This window comes from Hemiscyllium ocellatum, chromosome 39, assembly GCF_020745735.1.
Source record: "Hemiscyllium ocellatum isolate sHemOce1 chromosome 39, sHemOce1.pat.X.cur, whole genome shotgun sequence".
Classification (NCBI taxonomy): domain Eukaryota; kingdom Metazoa; phylum Chordata; class Chondrichthyes; order Orectolobiformes; family Hemiscylliidae; genus Hemiscyllium; species Hemiscyllium ocellatum.
The window spans coordinates 30,775,567-30,796,194 of record NC_083439.1 but is presented as its reverse complement, the minus strand read 5'-3'; the positions used below and the strand labels follow the sequence as shown (position 1 = coordinate 30,796,194).

Sequence of the window (20,628 nt, the reverse complement as noted above, 5' to 3'; positions counted from 1 at the left end):
TTACAGTATCCACAGTTCTTTTTGTTTTTATTTGACTGGAATAACATGATAGGCATAAGAGTGCCATGCCTCAGGGCATCCCTGCCTGCAGCATATGAGGTAGACAGCATTGGCCAGGTTACATGTTGTCTATCTCGTACACTGCAGGTATGGTACATTGGCGAGACCATGCAGATGCAATGACAACGGATGAATGGACACCATGAAACAATTGCCAGAGAGGAATGTTCTCTCTCAGTTCAGCAGTCAAGAACAAGCAGTTTCTGATGTTTGAGTAAATATCCTCTAGGGCGGCCTTCCAGATACACAACAATGCAGAATCACCGAGCAGAAACTGATAGCCAAGCTCTGTGCCCATTAAGATGGCCCCAACTGTGCTTTTGGGTTCATGTGGTGCTACATGTGACCCCACCACATTGTTCTGTATCTGTAAACTCTTCTTTATTGTCCGGTTTTGACAGCACCACTTGATAAATTGCGATGATCTCTCTACCATAATTACTTCATACAGTTTTGGATTACTTATTACTTTGGTTAGACCCTGAGCATGCGACTCTTACACCCATCATCTTATTCCAGTCAAATAAAAACCGAAGGAACTGCAGATGCTGTAAATCAGGGACGAGGGCAGGGGTTGCAGGGGGGAGCTCAGCGGGTCTGGCAGCATCTGTGAAGATAGATCAGAGTTAATGTTTCAGGGCCGGGTATCTTTCTCTCTGGTTTGTCTTCACAGATGCTGCCGGGTCTACTGGGCTTTTCCAGCAACTTCTGTTTCTTTTCCATGTTATTCCAGTCATTTGGTTTGTCTCCAGCACCAACTTATTTTTAACTTTTTTGTAATTATCTCTCTGCCTCATTTCATCAGATTATAGATCAGCTTGTTATTCAGCTGTTGACACTTCCCTCACACTGTCTAACACCCTTGGTCACCTGCAGAGACATATTATTCGTCAGTCCACCCACACCGTTTGTATGATCTTTTGACCTCTCTGTCTATAAATTCTGTGCTCCATGTGCATCTTTCTCACTTGACCTGATGATGAGGCGAAGCTCTGAAAGCATGTGATTTCAAGTAAACCTGTTGGACTATAATCTAGTGTCATGTGATTTTTAACTATGTCCACCCCAGATCAACACCGCCACCTCCACATCATTAGGAAAGAAAGACACCAGCCAGTAAGTTCTCCCGAACAGCAATGCGATGTTGGCTCAAACAGATTATGTGGACATGTTAGTTGAGAGATAACTACAGGCCAGAACACTTGGAGGAATGGTACCATTGGATCCTATGCCCCCACCTGAAAGAGAAGCTGCAACCATAGATTGCCAACTTGGTCAAACAGACAGTGCAGGCCTCCCTCAATACTGCACTCAAGGTGCAGCCTCTTTCTGTGTTCTAGTCTCTGCAATGGGGACTGAATTCGTAGCCTTCTGACTCAGATGAGAGTTGTTCCTCACTGAGACACACGCAGCAAGTAGACTTGAGGAGCAAACTACAGGATGAGCAGCAGCATTGTAAAATAAGTAAACAGGTCCAGCTTCTCAAGGCAACAACCTTTATCAGCCAATGATCCACATGAATGAAAAACAGGAGCGATGGAGGAGATTGAGCTTGTATTCTCTAGAGTTTGGAAGAATGAGAGGTGATCACATTGGAATGTGCAAAATTCATACAAGGCTAAACCGGGTAGCTGCAGGAAGGAAGTTGCCCTTGGATGGCGAGTAATAGGGACACATTCTCAGAATAGGGACAGTCCATTCAGATCTGAGATGAGGAGAAATCTCTTCATGTGGAGCTTGGGTGAATCTTTGGAATTCTTTGTCACAGAGGGCTGTGAATACTCCATAATTAAGCATGTTCATGGCAGAGACTGAGAGATTTCGAGAGATGAAAGACTTCAAGGGATAACCTGACCAATCATAGAGTCATAGAGACGTACAGCATGGAAACAGACCCTTTGGTCCAACCTGTCCATGCCGACCAGATATCCCAACACAATCTAGTCCCACCTGCCAGCACCCAGCCCATATCCCTCCAAACCCTTCTTATTCATATGCCCATCCAAATGCCTCTTAAATGTTGCAATTGTACCAGCCTCCACCACTTCCTCTGGCAGCTCATTCCAAACACGTACCACCCTCTGCGTGAAAATGTTGCCCCTTAGGTCTCTTTTATATCTTTCCCCTCTCACCTTAAACCTATGCCCTCTAGTTCTGGACTCCCCGATCCCAGGGAAAAGATTTTGTCTATTTATCCTATAATTATCCTATCTCATAATTTTGTAAACCTCTAAAGTCACCCCTCAGCCTCCGACGCTCCAGGGAAAACAGCCCCAGCCTGTTCAGCCTCTCCCTATAGCTCAAATACTCCAACCCTGGCAACATCCTTGTAAATCTTTTCTGAACCCTTTCAAGTTTCACAACATCTTTCCGATAGGAAGGAGACCAGAATTGCACGCAACATTCCAACAGCAGCCTAACCAATGTCCTGTACAGCCGCAATATGACCTCCCAATTCCTGTATTCAATACTCTGACCAATAAAGGAAAGCATACCAAACACCTTCTTCACTATCCTATCTACCTGCGACTCCACTTTCAAGGAGCTATGAGCCTGCACTCCAAAGTCTCTTTGTTCAGCAACACTCCCTAGGACCTTACCATTAAGTGTATAAGTCCTGCTAAGATTTGCTTTCCCAAAATGCAGCACCTCGCATTTATCTGAATTAAACTCCATTTGCAACTTCTCAGCCCGTTGGACCATCTGGTCCAGATCCTGTTGTAATCTGAGGTAACCGTCTTCGCTGTCCACTACACCTCCAATTTTGGTGTCATCTGCAAACTTACTAACTGTACCTCTAATGCTCGCATTCAAATCATTTATGTAAATGACAAAAAGTAGAGGGCACAGCACCGATCCTTGTGGCACTCCACTGGTCACTGGCCTCCAGTCTGAAAATCAACCCTCCACCACCACTCTCTGTCTTCTACCTTTGAGCCAGTTCTGTATCCAAATGGCTAGTTCTCCCTGTATTCCATGAGATCTAACATTGCTAATTAGTCTCCCATGGGGAACCTTGTCGAACGCCTTACTGAAGTCTCTATAGATCACATCTACTGCTCTTCCCTCATCAATCTTCTTTGTTACTTCTTCAAAAAACTCAAGTTTGTGAGACATGATTTCCCACACACAAAGCCATGTTGACTATCCCGAATCAGTCCTTGCCTTTTCAAATACATGTACATCCTGCCCCTCAGGATTCCATCCAATAACTTGCCCACCACTGTGGTCAAGCTTATCGGTCTATAGTTCCCTGGCTTGTCTTTACTGCCCTTCTTAAACCGTGGCACCATGTTTGCCAACCTCCAGTCTTCCGGCACCTCACCTGTGACTATCGATGAGACAAATAATCCAGCAAGAGGCCCAGTAATCACTTCTCTAGCTTCCCACAGAGTTCTCAGGTACACCTGATCAGGTCCTGGGGATTTTTCCACCTTTAACCATTTCAAGATATCCAGAACTTCCTCCTCTGTAATCTGGACATTTTGCAAGATGTCACCATCTATTTCCCTACAGTCTATATCTTCCATATCCTTTCCCACAGTAAATACTGATGCAAAATATTCATTTAGTGTCTCCCCCATTTTCATGTCTCCACACAAAGGCTGCCTTGCTGATCTTTGAGGGGCCCTATTCTCCCCCTAGTTATCCTTTTGTTCTTAATATATTTGTAAAAACACTTTGGATTCTCCTTACTTCTATTTGCCAAAGCTATCTCATGTCCCCATTTTGCCCTCCAGATTTCCCTCTTAAGTATACTCCTTTATACTCTTCTGAGGATTCACTCGATCTATCCTGACTATACCTGACATAAGCTTCCTTCTTTTTCTTAACCAAACCCTCAATTTAGATTAGATTAGATTACTTACAGTGTGGAAACAGGCCCTTCGACCCAACAAGTCCACACCGACCCGCCGAAGCGCGACTCACCCATACCCCTACATTTACCCCTTACCTAACACTACGGGTAATTTAGCATGGCCAATTCACCTGACCTGCACATCTTTGGACTGTGGAAGGAAACCGGAGCACCCGGAGGAAACCCACGCAATTTCTTTCGTCATCCAGCATTCCCTATACCTACCAGCCTTCCCTTTCACCCTGACAGGAATATACTTTCTCTGGATTCTTGTTATCTCATTTCTGAAGGCTTCCTATTTCCAGCCGTCCCTTTACCTGCGAACATCTGCCTCCAATCAGCTTTCGAAAGTTCTTGCCTAACACTGTCAAACTTGGCCTTTCTCCAATTTAGAACTTCAACTTTTAGATCTGGTCTATCTTTTTCCATCACTATTTTAAAACGAATAGAATTATGGTCACTGGCCCCAAAGTGCTCCCCCACTGACACCTCAGCCACCTGTCCTGCCTTATTTCCCAAGAGTAGGTCAAGATTTGCACCTTCTCTAGTAGGTACATCCACACTCTGAATCAGAAAATTGTCTTGTACACACTTAAGAAATTCCTCTCCATCTAAACCTTTAATACTATGGCAGCCCCAGTCGATGTTTGGAAAGTTAATATCCCCTATCATAACTACCCTATTATTCTTACAGATAGACGAGATCTCCTTATAACTTTGTTTCTCAATTTCCCTCTGACTATTGGGTGGTCTATAATACAATCCCAATAAGGTGATCATCCCTTTCTTATTTCTCAGTTCTACCCAAATAACTTCCCTGCATGTATTTCCAGGAATATCCTCCCTCAGCACAGCTGTAATGCTATCCCTTATCAAAAATGCCACTCCCCCTCGTCTTTTGCCTCCCTTTCTATCCTTCCTGTAGCATTTGTATCCTGGAACATTAAGCTGCCAGTCCTGTCCATCCCTGAGCCATGTTTCTGTAATTGCTATGCTATCCCAGTCCCATGTTCCTAACCATGCCCTGAGTTCATCTGCCTTCCCTGTTCGGCCCCTTGCATTGAAATAAATGCAGTTTAATTTATTAGTCCTACCTTGTCCCTGCCTACCCTGACTGTTTGACTCACTTTTGTTCTCAGCTGTACCCGTCTCTGATCGATCTCTTTCCTTACTATCTCCCTGGGTCTAACCCCCCACCCCACCTTACAAGTTTAAATCCTCCCAAGCAGTTCTAGCAAATTTCCCTGCCAGTATATTAGTCCCCTTCCAATTTAGGTGCAAACTGTCCTTCTTGTACAGGTCACTTCTACCCCAAAAGAGATTCCAATGATCCAAAAATGTGAATCCTTCTTCCATACACCAGCTCCTCAGCCATGCATTCATTTGCTCTATCCTCCTATTCCTGCCCTCACTAGCTCGTAGCACTGGGAGTAATCCAGATATTACTATCCTTGAGGACCTCCTTTTTAAATTTCTGCCTAACTCTCTGTCATCTCCCTTCAGAATCTCAACCTTTTCCCTTCCTATGTCATTGGTTCCAATGTGGACAATGACCTCCTGCTGGCCCCTCTCCCCCGTGAGAACCTTTTGCTCCCTCTCTGAGACATCCTTGATCCTGGCACCAGGGAAACAACACACCATTCTGCTTTTTCTCTGCTGGCAACAGAAACGTCTCTCTGCACCTCTGACTACAGAATCCCCTAACACAATTGATCTCTTGTAAACCAATGCACCCCTCGTTGCATTAGAGCCAGTCTCAATACCAGAAACTTGGCTGTTCATGCTACGTTCCCCTGAGAATCCATCTCCCCCTACATTTTCCAAAACAGCATACCTGTTTGAAATGGGTATATATCCACAAAAGACTCCTGCACTAGCTGCCTATCTCTCTTACCCTTCCTGAAGTTAACCCATCTATGTGACTGTATCTGAGACTTTCTCCCCTTCCTATAACTGCCATCCATCAGATACTGTTGCTGTTGCAAATTCCTCATCGCTTCTATCTGTCTCTCCAATCGATCCTCTCGATCTGATAAGATTCGCATCCAACAGCATTTATGGCAGATATAATCTGCAGTAACCCTTAAACTCTCTTTAAACTCCCACATCTGACAAGAAGTACATATCACTGCAAAGGCCATTTTTGCTCCTTCACAATCTACAGACCCAGAAAATAACATCATCTTATTCCTCTACAAACACTGCCCCAGGATAAGTTAATAGCTATGGCTTATATTTTAAGTTTAATCAAGAGACTTATCTCCAAAAACATATAATCAAGAAATAACCCACTATACTGACTAATACAGCCTTTCTCTTGGACAGACTTAAAACAACAATTTACTTATCTGATTCTGTGCTGTGAACTTTGCCCAACAGTTCCTCCTAGATTAGTTGTGAATTTCACTGTTAATTTTCCTAGATGCACTCTGATGTCCAGTGACACACAAATTCAAACAGCAAAGGCAGTAATTGTGCAGGTTCATTCATTTTCTCTCTCTCTCTCTCTCTCTCTCTCTCCTGCACTGTCCTCACCATGTGCTTCCTTTGTCTGCTCTTCTCCCTGTTGACTTCTTCCTGTTGACGTGCCTGGTTTAAAGTTAATCAGTTAAGTAAGACTGACAATAGGTTCCTGCCTAGATGAGCCAATATACACTCTGATCTCATGCTGAATAAATTGTTAGTTATTGAGTCATGGAGTCACAGATGTACAGCACAGAAACAAACCCTTGGGTCCAACTCATCCATGCCGACCAGATATCCTAAATTAATCAAGTGCCATTTGCCAGCACTTGATCCATATCCCTCTAAACCCTTTTATTCAAATACCCATCTAAATGCCTTTTAAATGTTGTGATTGTACCAGCCTCCATCACTTTCTCTGGCAGCTCATTCCATATATTCACCACCTTCTGCATGCAAAAGCCGGCCCTTGGGTCTCTTTTAAATCTTTCCCTTGTCACCTTGAACATATGCCTTATAGTTCTGGACTCCCCCATCCCAAGGAAAAGACCTTGTATATTTACCCTATCCATGCCCCTCAACCTCCAATGCTCCAGGGAAAACAGCTCCAGCCTATTCAGCCTCTCCCTGTAGCATAAATCCTCCAACCCCAGCAACATTCTTGTAAATCTTTTCTAAATCATTTCAGGTTTCACAACATCCTTCCTATAGCACGGAGACCAGAATTGCACATAATATTCCAAAAGTGGCCTAACCAATGTCCTGTACAGCCAGAAGGTGACCTCCCAACTCCTATACTCAGTGCTCTGACCAATAAAGGAAAGCAGACCAAACGCCTTCTTCACTATCTACCCGCGACACCACTTGCTTTATAAACATGGCTTTCGTGAGTTTCAATCCTGATCTGTGCAAGACAAAAAGGTTTGACATCATGTCTCTTTTTAACAAAGTTTGAGTTTTGTCCCACCAAGCAGTTGTTGATATGGGGAATAGAACAGGCAGTGAGATAGAAACTCAGCCATGAAGTAATAAAATGGTGAAGCAGATTTGAGGGGCTGAGTGGCCTCCTCCAGTTTCTGTACCATTAGTTGAAAGTGCACAGTGCAGTATATCCCTCACCTCAAGAGTTATTGAGTGGAGTATGAGAGGAAACTGATAATACATTTAGCTTCTAATGGATTGGAGGAACTTAATCATTAATGAATGAAATGGAGCCAAACCGACTAGGAGCTTTTTATTCTTGTTCAATTAAGGGATATTAAATGAAGCTAATTGTGGTGAACTGCTGAACTCCATGTTATTTACTCTAATAATGTGCTTGATTGGCCTACAGTGCTGGGGTATATCAGTGACTGTATTAAATGGCTATAGTATTAACCTCTGTTACATTTGAGTCTAGACTGGTCAGCTCTGGTTGGACATATTCCTGGAGGTTCCATTACATACCTCCAAACACCCCACCCCAACAAAACACCATCCACCATCTCCAATACCATAAAGTGTTCAAAATATGGGGGAGAAAAGTAAGCCACTTTTTCAATATCTCCAATATATTTCTCACAGGAGATTAATCTTTGATATCAAGAAATTTCAGCCAATCTTCTGTTGAATATCTTCTTTGATTACACTGCACAGAAGGAAGCTTTTGGCGTGTTGTGCCTGAACTGACCCTTGGAGAGTCTGATTAATCCCACCCCATTGCTCTTTCTGCATTACCCTCCAATTTCTTTCTCCTTTCAAATTTCTTAGAGCAAGGAAAACAGCAGAAGTATTTTACACCGAGTGATTTTAATTACAACTCACCTGATGCAAACACACCTGTTTCCCCAGATCCTTACATTGCATTTAGAGTCATAGAGTCATAGAGATGTACAGCATGGAAACAGACACTTTGATCCAACTCAGTCATGCCAATCAGATAACATAGAACATAGAACATAGAAGGATACAGCGCAGTACAGGCCCTTCGGCCCTCGATGTTGCGCCGACCGAATCCTACCTAACCTATACTAGCCCAATAACTTCCAAATGCCTATCCAATGCCCGCTTAAATGACCATAAAGAAGGAGAGTTCACCACTGATACGGGCAGGGCATTCCATGAACTCACAACCCGCTGTGTGAAGAATCTACCCCTAACATCTGTCCTATACCTACCACCCCTTAATTTAAAGCTATGTCCCCTAGTAACACCTGACTCCATTAGCGGTAAAAGGTTCTTAGTATCTACCCTATCTAAACCCCTAATCATCTTATACACTTCTATTAGATCTCCCCTAAACCTTCTCTTCTCCAATGAGAACAGCCCCAAGTGCCTCAGCCTTTCCTCATAAGATTTTCCTACCATTCCAGGCAACATCCTGGTAAACCTCCTCTGCACTCGTTCTAAAGCTTCCACATCCTTCCTATAGTATGGCGACCAAAACTGCACACAATACTCCAGATGAGGCCGCACCAGAGTCTTATACAACTGCAACATGACCTCAGGACTCCGGAACTCAATTCCTCTGCCAATAAAGCCCAGTACACCATATGCCTTCCTCACAGCACTATTTACCTGGGTGGCAACTTTCAGAGATCTGTGTACATGGACACCAAGATCCCTCTGCTCATCCACACTACCAAGTAGCCTACCATTAGCCCAGTAATCCATCATCTTGTTATTCCTACCAAAGTGAACGACTTCGCACTTAGCTACATTGAATTCCATTTGCCACATTTCCGCCCAGCTCTGCAACTTATCTATATCCCGCTGTAACCTACCACTTCCTTCCTCACTATCCACAACTCCACCGACTTTTGTGTCATCCGCAAACTTGCTTACCCAGCTTTCAAGTCCTTCCTCTAGATCATTTATAAAGATAACAAAAAGCAATGGTCCCAAAACAGATCCTTGTGGTACACCGCTAGTAACTGCGCTCCAAGATGAACATAATCCATCAACTACTACCCTCTGTCTCCTTCCAGCCAGCCAATTCCTAATCCAAACCTCTAATGTATCCTCAATGCCATACCTCCGAAGTTTTAGCATTAGCCTACCATGGGGAACCTTATCGAACGCCTTACTAAAATCCATATACACAACATCTACTGCTTTACCCTCATCCACTTCCTTGGTCACCTTCTCAAAGAACTCAATAAGGTTTGTGAGGCACGACCTGCCCTTCACAAAACCATGCTGGCTATCCCTGATCACGTTATTCCTACCCAGATGTTCATAAATCTTATCCCTTACCATTCTCTCTAAGACTTTGCCCACCACTGAAGTCAGACTCACTGGCCTATAGTTGCTAGGGCTATCCCTACTCCCTTTCTTGAACAATGGGACCACATTCGCTATCCTCCAGTCCTCTGGTACTATTCCTGTTGACAACGACGACATAAAAATCCAGGCCAATGGCTCTGCTATCTCCTCCCTAGCTTCCCATAGAATCCTGGGGTAAATGCCATCAGGCCCAGGAGACTTATCTATATTCATCCTTTCCAATATTCCCAAAACCTCTTCCCTGCATATTTCCAGGGCATCCATTCTAATTATTTGTGATTCCATATTCACATCAGCAACAGTGTCCTGTTCCTGACTGAATACTGATGAAAAGTACTGATTTAATGTCTCTCCAATCTCCTCCGCCTCCACACACAACTTCCCACTACTATCCTTGACTGGACCGATACCTACCCTAGTCATCCTTTTATTCTTGACATACCTATAGAAAGCCTTTGGGTTTTCCCTAATCCTACCAGCTAAAGACTTTTCATGTCCCCTTCTCGCTTCTCTTAGCTCCCTCTTTAGCTCCTTCCTGGCTACCTTATAACACTCAATCGCCCCTACTGAACCTTCACGCCTCATCTTTACATATGCCGCCTCCTTCCCTTTCACAAGGGACTCCAATTCCTTACTAAACCACGGCTGCCTCACAAGGCCCTTTACACCATGCCTGACTGGTACATACCTATCGAGGACACGCAGTAGCTGCTCCTTGAACACTCCCCACATCTCATTAGTGTTCTTCTCTTGAAGCCTGTTTTTCCAATCCACACATCCTAAGTCATGCCTCACTGCATCATAATTTCCCTGCCCCCAGCTATAGCTCTTGCCCTGCGGCACACGATTATCCCTCTCCATCACTAAAGTAAAAGTCACCGAGTTGTGGTCACTGTCCCCGAAGTGCTCACCTACCTCCAAGTCTAACACCTGGCCTGGTTCATTACCTAGAACCAAATCCAATATAGCCTCCCCTCTTGTTGGCCTGTCGACATATTGTGTCAGGAAACCCTCCTGCACACATTGTACAAACACCAACCCATCTAATGAACTCGAGCTATAGCTCTCCCAGTCAATATCTGGGAAGTTAAAGTCCCCCATAACAACCACCCTGCTACCTTCACTCTTTTCCTGAATCATCCTCGCAATATTATCCTCTACTTCTCTAGGACTATTAGGAGGCCTGTAGAAAACACCTAACAGGGTGACCTCACCTTTCCTATTTCTAACCTCAGCCCAAACTACCTCAGATGGCAAGTCCTCTTCCATCGTCCATTCCACTGCTGTGATACTGTCTTTGACAAGTAATGCCACGCCTCCCCCTTTTTTACCCCCATGTCTGATCCTACTAAAACATTTGAACCCTGGAACGTGCAACAGCCATTCTTGTCCCTGTTCTACCCACGTCTCTGTAATGGCCACAACATCGAAGTCCCTAAACTAATCTAGTCCCAATTGCCAGCATTTGGCCCATATCCCTCTAAACCCTTCCTATTCATATACCCATCCAGATGCCTTTAAAATGCTGTATTTGTACCCTTCTCCACCACTTCCTCTGGCAGCCCATTCCATACATGCCCTTTTTGTGATAAAGCTGCCCCTTAGGTCCCTTTTATATCTTTCCCCTCTCACCCTAAGCCTAAGCCCTCTAGTTGTGGACTCCCCCAACCTAGGGAAAAGAATTTGTCTATTCATCCTATCCATGCCCCTTATGATTTTATAAACCTCTATGAGGTCACTCCTCAGCCTCTGGCACTCCAGGGAAAACAGCCCCAGCCAATTCAGCCTCTCCCTATAGCTCAAATCCTCCTTGTAACACCCTTGTAATTCTTTTCTGGATGCTTTCAAGTTTTGCAACATCCTTCCTATAGCAGGGAGACTAGGATTGAACACAGTATTCCAATAATGGCCTAACCAATGCCCTGTACAGCCACAATATGACCCCCAATTCCTATACTCAATGCACTGACCAATAGCGACAAGCATATTAAATGCCTCCTTCCCTCTCTTTGTCTATCTGTGACTCCACTTTCAAGGAACTGTGAATCTGTACCCCAAGGTCTCTTTGTCTTGAGTCCTGGTGACATCTTTGATTGCTGAGCAGATGATAGTCTGAGCAGGTAGTGGCAATGCCTTTCCCACCAGGCTGAAAAGGATGGGGACTAGTTGAGAAAGGTGAATATTAAACATTTTTATTTTCCTTATGTGACCAGGGGAACAGGAAAGCTCCTTTGGACTCCAGAAGGAAAGCAGAGGTCTCTCCTGCTGCAATCATATGGGAAAAGCACAATGTTATTTGAAAGAGAGCTCCAGTGGTAGCAAAGGAATGATGATAAATTTCCAAGTCAGGATGGTGTGTGACATGGAGTCAAAATTATAGTTTTCCCATGCTGCCCTTGTCTTTCCAGGTGTAGGTACATGGGGTTGAATGGTGTTGTTAACAAAATGTGTCTTTGTGAACCGCTGACCAGAGCTGGCTGAGTAATTCCTGAAGTGAGCTTTGCCAGACTTGTGCTCACACCTCACTTGGTATATTCCCTCCTTTGGTCTCACTATTCCAATGCCACACTATGTGGATTTGCATCCAGTTGCCCTTCAGGGGAATTTAGGTCCTGCTAACTCACCAGATCCCCCACTAAATGAAGGACTTTCATTCCTCTTAGTGGTTTGCTTTGCATCTGTAGAAAGTTTGATTCTTCAAATGCTTTGTCTTCAGTGTTCCAATTGGTGAGAGGGGAGAGATATAAAAGAGACCTAAGGGGCAACTTATTCACGCAGAGGGTGGTGCATGTATGGAGTGAGCTGCCAGTGGAAGTGATGAAGGCTGGTACAATTGCAGTATTTAAAAGGCATCTGGATGGGTATATGAATAGGACGTTTGGAGGGATATGGGCCAAATGCTGGTAAATGGGTTAGGTTATGATATCTGGCTGGGATGGACAAGTTGAACTGAAGTGTCTGTTTCCATGCTGTACACCTCTATGTCCTGACCTCGATGGTGGGCAAGTTGTTGGAGGGAACTCTGAGGAACAGGATGTACATGTATTTGGAAAGGCAAGGACTGATTCAGAAGAGTCAACATGGCTTTGTGCGTGGGAAATCATGTCTCATAAACTTGATTGAGTTTTTTGAAGAAGTAACAAAGAGGATTGATGAGGGCAGAGCAGTAGATGTGATCTATATGGATTTCAGTAAGGCGTTCGACAAGGTTCCCCATGGGAGACTGATTAGCAAGGTTAGATCTCATGGAATACAGGGAGAACTAGCCATTTGGATACAGAACTAGCTCAAAGATAGAAGGGTGGTGGTGGAGGGTTGTTTTTCAGACTGGAGGCCTGTGACCAGTGGAGTACCAAAGGATCGGTGCTGTGCCCTCTACTTTTTGTAATTTACATGAATGATTTGGATGCGAGCATAAGAGGTACAGTTAGTAAGTTTGCAGATGACACCAAAATTGGAGGTGTAGTGGACAGTGAAGAGGGTTACCTCAGATTACAACAGGATCTGGATCAGATGGGCCAATGGGCTGAGACATGGCAGATGGAGTTTAATTCAGATAAATGCGAGGTGCTGCATTTTGGGAAAGCAAATCTTAGCAGGACTTATACACTTAATGGTAAGGTCCTAGGAAGTGTTGCTGAACAAAGAGACCTTGGAGTGCAGGTTCATAGCTCCTTGAAAGTGGAATTGCAGGTAGATAGGATAGTGAAGAAGGTGTTTGGTATGCTTTCCTTTGTTGGTATTGAGTACAGGAGTTGGGAGGTCATGTTGTGGCTGTACAGGACATTGGTTAGGCCGTTGTTGGAATATTGTGTGCAATTCTGGTCTCCTTCAAGTTGTGAAACTTGAAAGGGTTCAGAAAAGATTTACAAGGATTTTGCCAGGGTTGGAGGATCCGAGCTACAGGGAGAGGGTGAACAGGCTGGGGCTGTTTTCCCTGGAGCGTTGGAGGCTGAGGGTGACCTGAAAGAGGTTTACAAAATTATGAGGGGCATGGATAGGATAAATGGGCAAAGTCTTTTCCCTGGGATCAGGGAGTCCAGAACTAGAGGGCATAGGTTTAGGGTGAGAGGGGAAAGATATAAATGAGACCTAAGGGGCAAATTTTTTCACGCAGAGGGTGGTACGTGTTTGGAATGAGCTGCCAGAGGAAGTGGTGGAGGCCAGGTGCTGGCAGGTGGGACTAGATTGGGTTGGGATATCTGGTCGGCATTGACGGGTTGGACCAAAGGGTCTGTTTCCATGCTGTACATCTCTATGAGTCTCTGACTCTATGACTTTAAATGCAATGTAATCTTTTATATATTACAAATTTGAGAGGCCTTCCCATCTCCCAACCCATGCCAAAAGTGCCCAGAAAATTCTGGCAACATTTTATGTGTTTAGCATTAAGGTTAACTATGAAGTGCATCTAAAGCTAGATGATGCTGTGATCTTGGGGTTCACCAACTTCTCCATCCCCTTCAAAGTACAGATCATCTCCAGCAATGCCTTTCTCTTACCACCCCAACTCCATGACCAATGGGGCCCTCCAAGAATCCAGTGAAATGTTGGAAAGACAAAAGTCTCTTATTCACAGCCCTTACCATAGACTCCATCTGCACGTGGCTTGTTCCATTTCCATCTCCAGCAATGTCTCATGTGAATTGGACCGTCTGAAACTTCTGTGTCGACACTGAGCTTCCAACTCCACATTCTTACCATTTTAAAGATTTTCCACTCCCTGAGGATAGGGTAGAGGGCGAGTGGATCTGCGTCGGATGCTCTTTGCAGGGCTGAAAGGCCTGCTTCCACACTGTGGGTATTCTATAATTTTATGGTCCTTGAACTTTAAACTGATCCAGAGATTTGCTTGTTCACATCACCTTGCATGCTCATTAGTTCACAATGACTCGCTTTCCCCCACGCCTGACTTCCATATTTTCATCTATATATCTAAATTGCTCACTGACCTTTCCTTCCCTATTTCTGTGACCGCTTTGAGCACCATAACTCAGTGTTCTGCTGACTCTGGACACCTGTATATCCATCCCTTTGCTACCATTGGCAGCCATTGTTCCAGTTGCCATGGCCACCATCACTGGAATTGTCTCCCTATGAACTCTCGTTGTTTTAATCTTATGTTAAAGTCAGCTCTCTACCCAAACCTTCCAAACCTGCTCATATTTGCTTCACCCTGCTGATGATTTTTGCCTGAGTACTTTCTTAAGAAGTGCTGTGGGAGATTTGCCGGTAGTGAGAGTATGGAGATATTATGGAGACAGTTGGTGAAGCTTGGGGTGGTGCTGGTGACCGTGCTTGTCCCTAAGTATTTCACAGCATCCCTATTTAACTCTGCCTCCCCTCTGTCTCTCCTTCTTCATAGCATTAGCTGCACACCCATCCAGTCTTCTGGTTCTGTTCCTGTTCTTCCAATCTCTACAATTCCTGCAGTGCCTTATGTCTGCTTGGCCTCTCACCTTGGGCCCTGGCTTTCTGGCCTTGGACTCCCCAGCCCATGCATTTTTATCCTTTCAGTATCAAGAGAGAGGACAGCAAAGGCAGAAATAGGGCAATCATTAAAAGACATTTCAGAGCTGAGATTGATAGATTTTTGATTAGCAAGGGTTTTAAGGGCAATAGAACAAAGGCACGCTGATTAAGTTGCAGATCGGCCATGGTTTATTTGAATGATAGATCAGACTAGAAGGGTGAAATGTTCCTCTGACCGACACCATTAGACGTGTGTGTTCTTTATAAATTATATCTGGCTTCCTATAAAAACAGACCCCTATAAAGTGCTCTCCATTGGCCATGTTTCCTGCATACTTAGAATGACTCATTTTAATTCAATCATCTCAGGAGGAGCTAATGCTTCTGTCCTCATTTTCCTTTCGATGCTCTGTGTTGAGGTTGTTGGCATCTTAAGATCTTTCACTACCCTCTGGGATTTCAGAATCGCAGTCACTACAAAAATGTTTATTTAATGAGCACTGACCTGTTTACAGTCTGCTATTTGTCTGTTCCTAACGTTGTGTCTCCAAGCATCTCCCAATTAGCATTCTGAACTTTCCCTTAATGTCTGTGGGAGGAGAGTAAACTGTATTTCATCTCTCAGTAAAAATTATCATTGTTCTGAAAGGAAAGAACTTATTCCTTTGAACAATGTGAAAGAAATAAGGAGAGTCACTTCAGGAGAGCATTGCAGACAGCTGCAGAAGTGTGCGTGCTCTGCAAGATGTCGAGTTGGCTCATCTTGCAGATTGCTTTCTTTAGTGATCTGGTGAAGGTAATCCATTATCAATAGCTGTGAGCATCAGGGTTCAAAATGGGATTTCTGTGACTAAAATGGACAAAGCTTCAACAGTTTTTGATCTTCTGTCAGATCAATAAAGTAGTTAAAACAGGTGAAGCTTGAAATGTGTTCGGAGAGGAAGGAGAATGGGACAGTAAATATGGCTGGGGAACAACTGACAAAAATGGTGGCATTTGGGTCCCATACCTCAGTAAGGATATACTGGCTGGCCCTGGAGCATGTTCAGAGGAGGTTCACGAGAATAGTCCCAGGAATGAGGAACGTTTGAGGACTCTGTGTTCATACTCGATGGAGTTTAGAAGGATGAAAGGAGGGGGATCTAATTGAAACTTTCAGAATACTGAATGGCTTGGACAGAGTAAATGCTGGGAAGATGTTTCTATTGGTAGGAAAGATGAGGACCCAAGTGCACAGCCTTAGAGTAAAAGGAAGACCTTTTAGAATGGAGGTAAGGAGAAATGTCTTCAGCCAGAGAATGGTGAATCTATGGAATTTATTGTCACAGAAAGCTGTGGAGGTCAGGCCATTGAGTATATTTAGGACTGAGATAGATAGGTTCTTGATTGTAAAGAGGATCAAGGGTTACAGGGAGAAAGTGGGAGAATGGGGTTGAGAAACTTATCAGGCATGATTGAACGGTGGAGCAGGCTTGATGGGCTGAATGGCCAGTTTCTACTCCTTTGCCTTATGGTCTTATGGTCATATCTGTGGCCTGATAGAACAGCCTGACAGACAACTTGTGATCATTACATCGTAAACAGTTAAAACTGCTGTGTACACTTTACACTGTGTGTTGTACACTGAACTGTATACAAGCGGTTCAACTGTTGACAACGTGATGGTCACAAGTTGTCCAACAAGCAGTCCCGATTGGCCACAGATATGGAAATGATGCCACAACTTTTGGCACATCCTGAACTTTAGTGCACTCAGCCAACCTCCTCCACAACACACACACACAGACACACACTTTACAGGTAAATGGACTTCACATGGGTAATTACTGTTTGAGGAGAAAGTGAGGTCTGCAGATGCTGGAGATCAGAGCTGAAAATGTGTTGCTGGAAAAGCGCAGCAGGTCAGGCAGCATCCAAGGAACAGGAGATTCGACGTTTCGGGCATAAGCCCTTCTTCAGGAATGATTCCTAAAGAAGGGCTTATGCCCGAAACGTCGAATCTCCTGTTCCTTGGATGCTACCTGACCTGCTGCGCTTTTCCAGCAACACATTTTCAGCTAATTACTGTTTGAGCCCATACTACCATTCAGTATCCACAGTCACAATGACCAAAAGAAAAATCAGCATGTAAAGGTTAAAGGTTTGCGTGCACCTAATGGGTGCTGATCCTCACTTTTTATTAGTGATTGGGATTCACTTAACTGCATTGAGATTCTGATTTTGCCACAAGTAACTAGAAGGTATTGAACAATAGCATAGGAAGTGCAGCTCCTTTGTAGATTGATATGATGGGGCAGGTATGCTTCACAATGGCAGTGAATGCATAGCTTGATATCGGGGTTGTTCTCACTTTACACTGCAGTTGATTGATTTGCATTTGGCTGAACTCCTCACCATAGCAACAGGGAGTCAATAGGTCATACACCATTATTGCTGCAGTCTGAAACCCCAGGGGTAATGATCCCTATTCCAGCATATCTGTTATTTAGCTGTGCGTTCACATTGATGGCTTGGGCGGATCATACTCGTCACTGTAATGTATGTGCTGGCTAGGATTCGTGTGTCTGTATCAAAAGATTTGAATGTATGATTTTGCAATCACAACAGTGTTCTTGTTCACCTCCACAAAAGGAAGGAAACCAACCTGCATGCCCTCTTAAAAAAAGCTTTCCTCATTTTAAAGACCTCAGTTAGATTAGATTAGATTAGACTTACAGTGTGGAAACAGGCCCTTCGGCCCAACAAGTCCACACCGACCCGCCGAAGCGCAACCCACCCATACCCCTACATTTACCCCTTACCTAACACTACGGGCAATTTTTTTTTAGCTTGGCCAATTCACCTGACCCGCACGTCTTTGGACTGTGGGAGGAAACCGGAGCACCCGGAGGAAACCCACGCAGACACGGGGAGAACGTGCAAACTCCACACAGTCAGTCGCCTGAGTCGGGAATTGAACCCAGGTCTACAGGCGCTGTGAGGCAGCAGTGCTAACCACTGTGCCACCGTGCCGCCCAAAAGTTAGGAACCCCTCATTATCAATGTTTTGAGAGAAAAGAGACTACAGCCTGTCAATCCTTTTCTCAGGAATACAGAATTGTTTTGGTTGAGAAAGAGGCCATTCTGTCCATCCTATCTGCACCGGCTCGCTGAGTGTTTTGGCTAAGTGTGTCCCCTGCCTTTTCCCATTAATTCTGCAAATTGTTTCAGTTTAAATGATCATCAAATGCCCTCTTGAATGCCTTTCCTGATGTGTATGCCCACACATTGCTGGCACATCCATATAAATCTGCTCTGCACATCCCTCAGTGCCAAGGAGTTGTAACTGATGTCAACTTTACTTTCAAAAGGGATCATTATATGTTGATCAAAAATCTTCTCCAGTTTGGACTTGTTGGTGATGTAATGTTAAAAGTGTATTACAATTGCAGTGTACCTGCAGTATCTGTCCGATAGGATGCTGTCTAATGTTTAACCATGAGGGCTGACACAATAGCTGTTGCACTGATAATGTCTTACAACAGATTGAGTCAGGCTCTGCAAAATGTGTTTTTAACCTTTTGTGACTCAAGGTTTGTGCGAAGATTTGTAGCTCGGGTGTTCGTTGTTGTGGTTCTGTTCGCCGAGCTGGAAGTTTTTGTTACAAACGTTTCGTCCCCTGGCTAGGCGGCATCATCACGTTGTGACTGACAAAAACCTCAAGCCAAAGTATGAAACAAAACCCCGTTGAGAAGCTTTGTGCTGCAGTAGAGTGCTGTCATGTTGGTTTCCAGCAGTGCTCAAATTTACAGCTCTGTGGGTGGGGGCGATTTCCAAGCTAAGTGCTGATCCTTATGGAAGAATGTGGAAACGGTGTCTTTTAAAATAAAAACCCAGGGCTTGCTTTAACCACGAATAAACCTTCTGTTGTCCTGCATTAAATTAAAAACTGCACTTACACCTTCTTTTTATCTGCTTCGTTAACTGTTCTTCAACCTGAGTGTCATCTGTGTTTCTTCTGCCACTTAGCCGCCCATTGTCTCCTGCAGTATTCCTGAACCCAATGTAAGTGCTGAGTTGTGGCCAAAGTAACGAGTGAAAGCTGAGGCATATTATATGAGCAGTGTTGGTCAAAAAGAGTGTGTGAGTAAGGAATGCCAATATGCAGCCTGGTGTAGAGCACAGTAACCATACTCTCTGAATCAAAGTTACTGGGCCACTTCACAGATTAATTGAAACTGGTATCTTATTTCTACAGCAGAAAAGGAATGATTGAAAAGCAGAATATGGCAGGTGTTGGAAAGCTGAAACACAAAATTAAAACCTGCATTTATAATTGTTTCTTTCACAAGTTAAGGTCATCCCAATGCACTTTACAGCCAATGAAATACTCTTGAGATGCAGCCACTGATGTTATATGGCAGCCAAAATCCCACAAACAGCATTGTGTGGATAATAACCAAATCATCTGTTTTAATGATGTTGCTTGAGGGATAAATATTGGCCAGCATTCAGTGGCAAACTTCCCTGTTTTCCTTCGATATAGTCTCATGAAATGTTTAACCCTTCTAGTTCTGTCTGTCTGATAGAGAGCACCTGAGCATCTGAAATCCCTGCTGAAATACAGGGGTGGGCAGGGAGGGGGAGGGAATCGATCTTCACACATCCTCAACTGAAAGAAGGAAAGTACACTAGTGAATCTCTGAGACCTTGTTACTGTGACTATCTTCGAGAAAGGAGATAAAATGGATTACAGTAGATTAGATTAGATACAGTGTGGAAACAGGCCCTTTGGCCCAACAAGTCCACACTGACCCACCGAAGTGCAACCCATTCTCCTACATTTACCCCTTCACCTAACACTACGGGCAATTTAGGTTGGCCAATTCACCTAACCTACACATTTTTGGAGCTACAGGGGAGTCTCTCTGCTGTCTGCCCCATGGAATATCATTCCAATAATCCTCCTCAATTGTGTCTTCCCTGTGACTGAACAGTTCCTACCAGGATCACAGTGTGGATTCCATCCATCATGAGGAGCAGTGAACCAAACCTTCATAGCAAGACAAGTCCAACAGAAATGCAGAAAGCAGCAACGACCTGTGACTTGACTTTCTTTGATCTCGCAAAGACAGTTGACTTTGTTGACCAGGAGGGATTGTGGAATGCCCCTCTCAAATTTGACTGCCACAGAAATTCCTCACCATCCTCTACATGTTGCATGACAGCATGCAAGCATTGAATCTCGCCAATGGATCCAAAACAGATTCAAGAGGTCCACAAACTGGGGCCAATGGAAGGTGTGTTATCGCACCAACATTCTTCTCCATCTTTCACACAGCAAACCTTCACCCCATTTTCGTGGAGCTTTCATCAAAAGTTGAGGTTCTACGTAGGATAAGTGGACAACTGTTCAATCTCTGTTGGTTCCAGTCCAGAACCAAGACCATGCCAACCTCCATCTGCAATAGTAGATGAAGAATATGCATGTGCACATTCAGAGCTGAGCTCCAAACCATTGCTGATGCTTT

The 20,628-nt window shown here is 44.2% G+C and overlaps 1 protein-coding gene across 9 annotated transcripts in view; it reads left to right on the top strand.

Moving 5' to 3' along the window:
• The window catches only part of sema4ba (sema domain, immunoglobulin domain (Ig), transmembrane domain (TM) and short cytoplasmic domain, (semaphorin) 4Ba), a 476,044-nt gene that overhangs the window by 225,232 nt on the left and 230,184 nt on the right, over window positions 1-20,628 (top strand). The window lies entirely within an intron of this gene.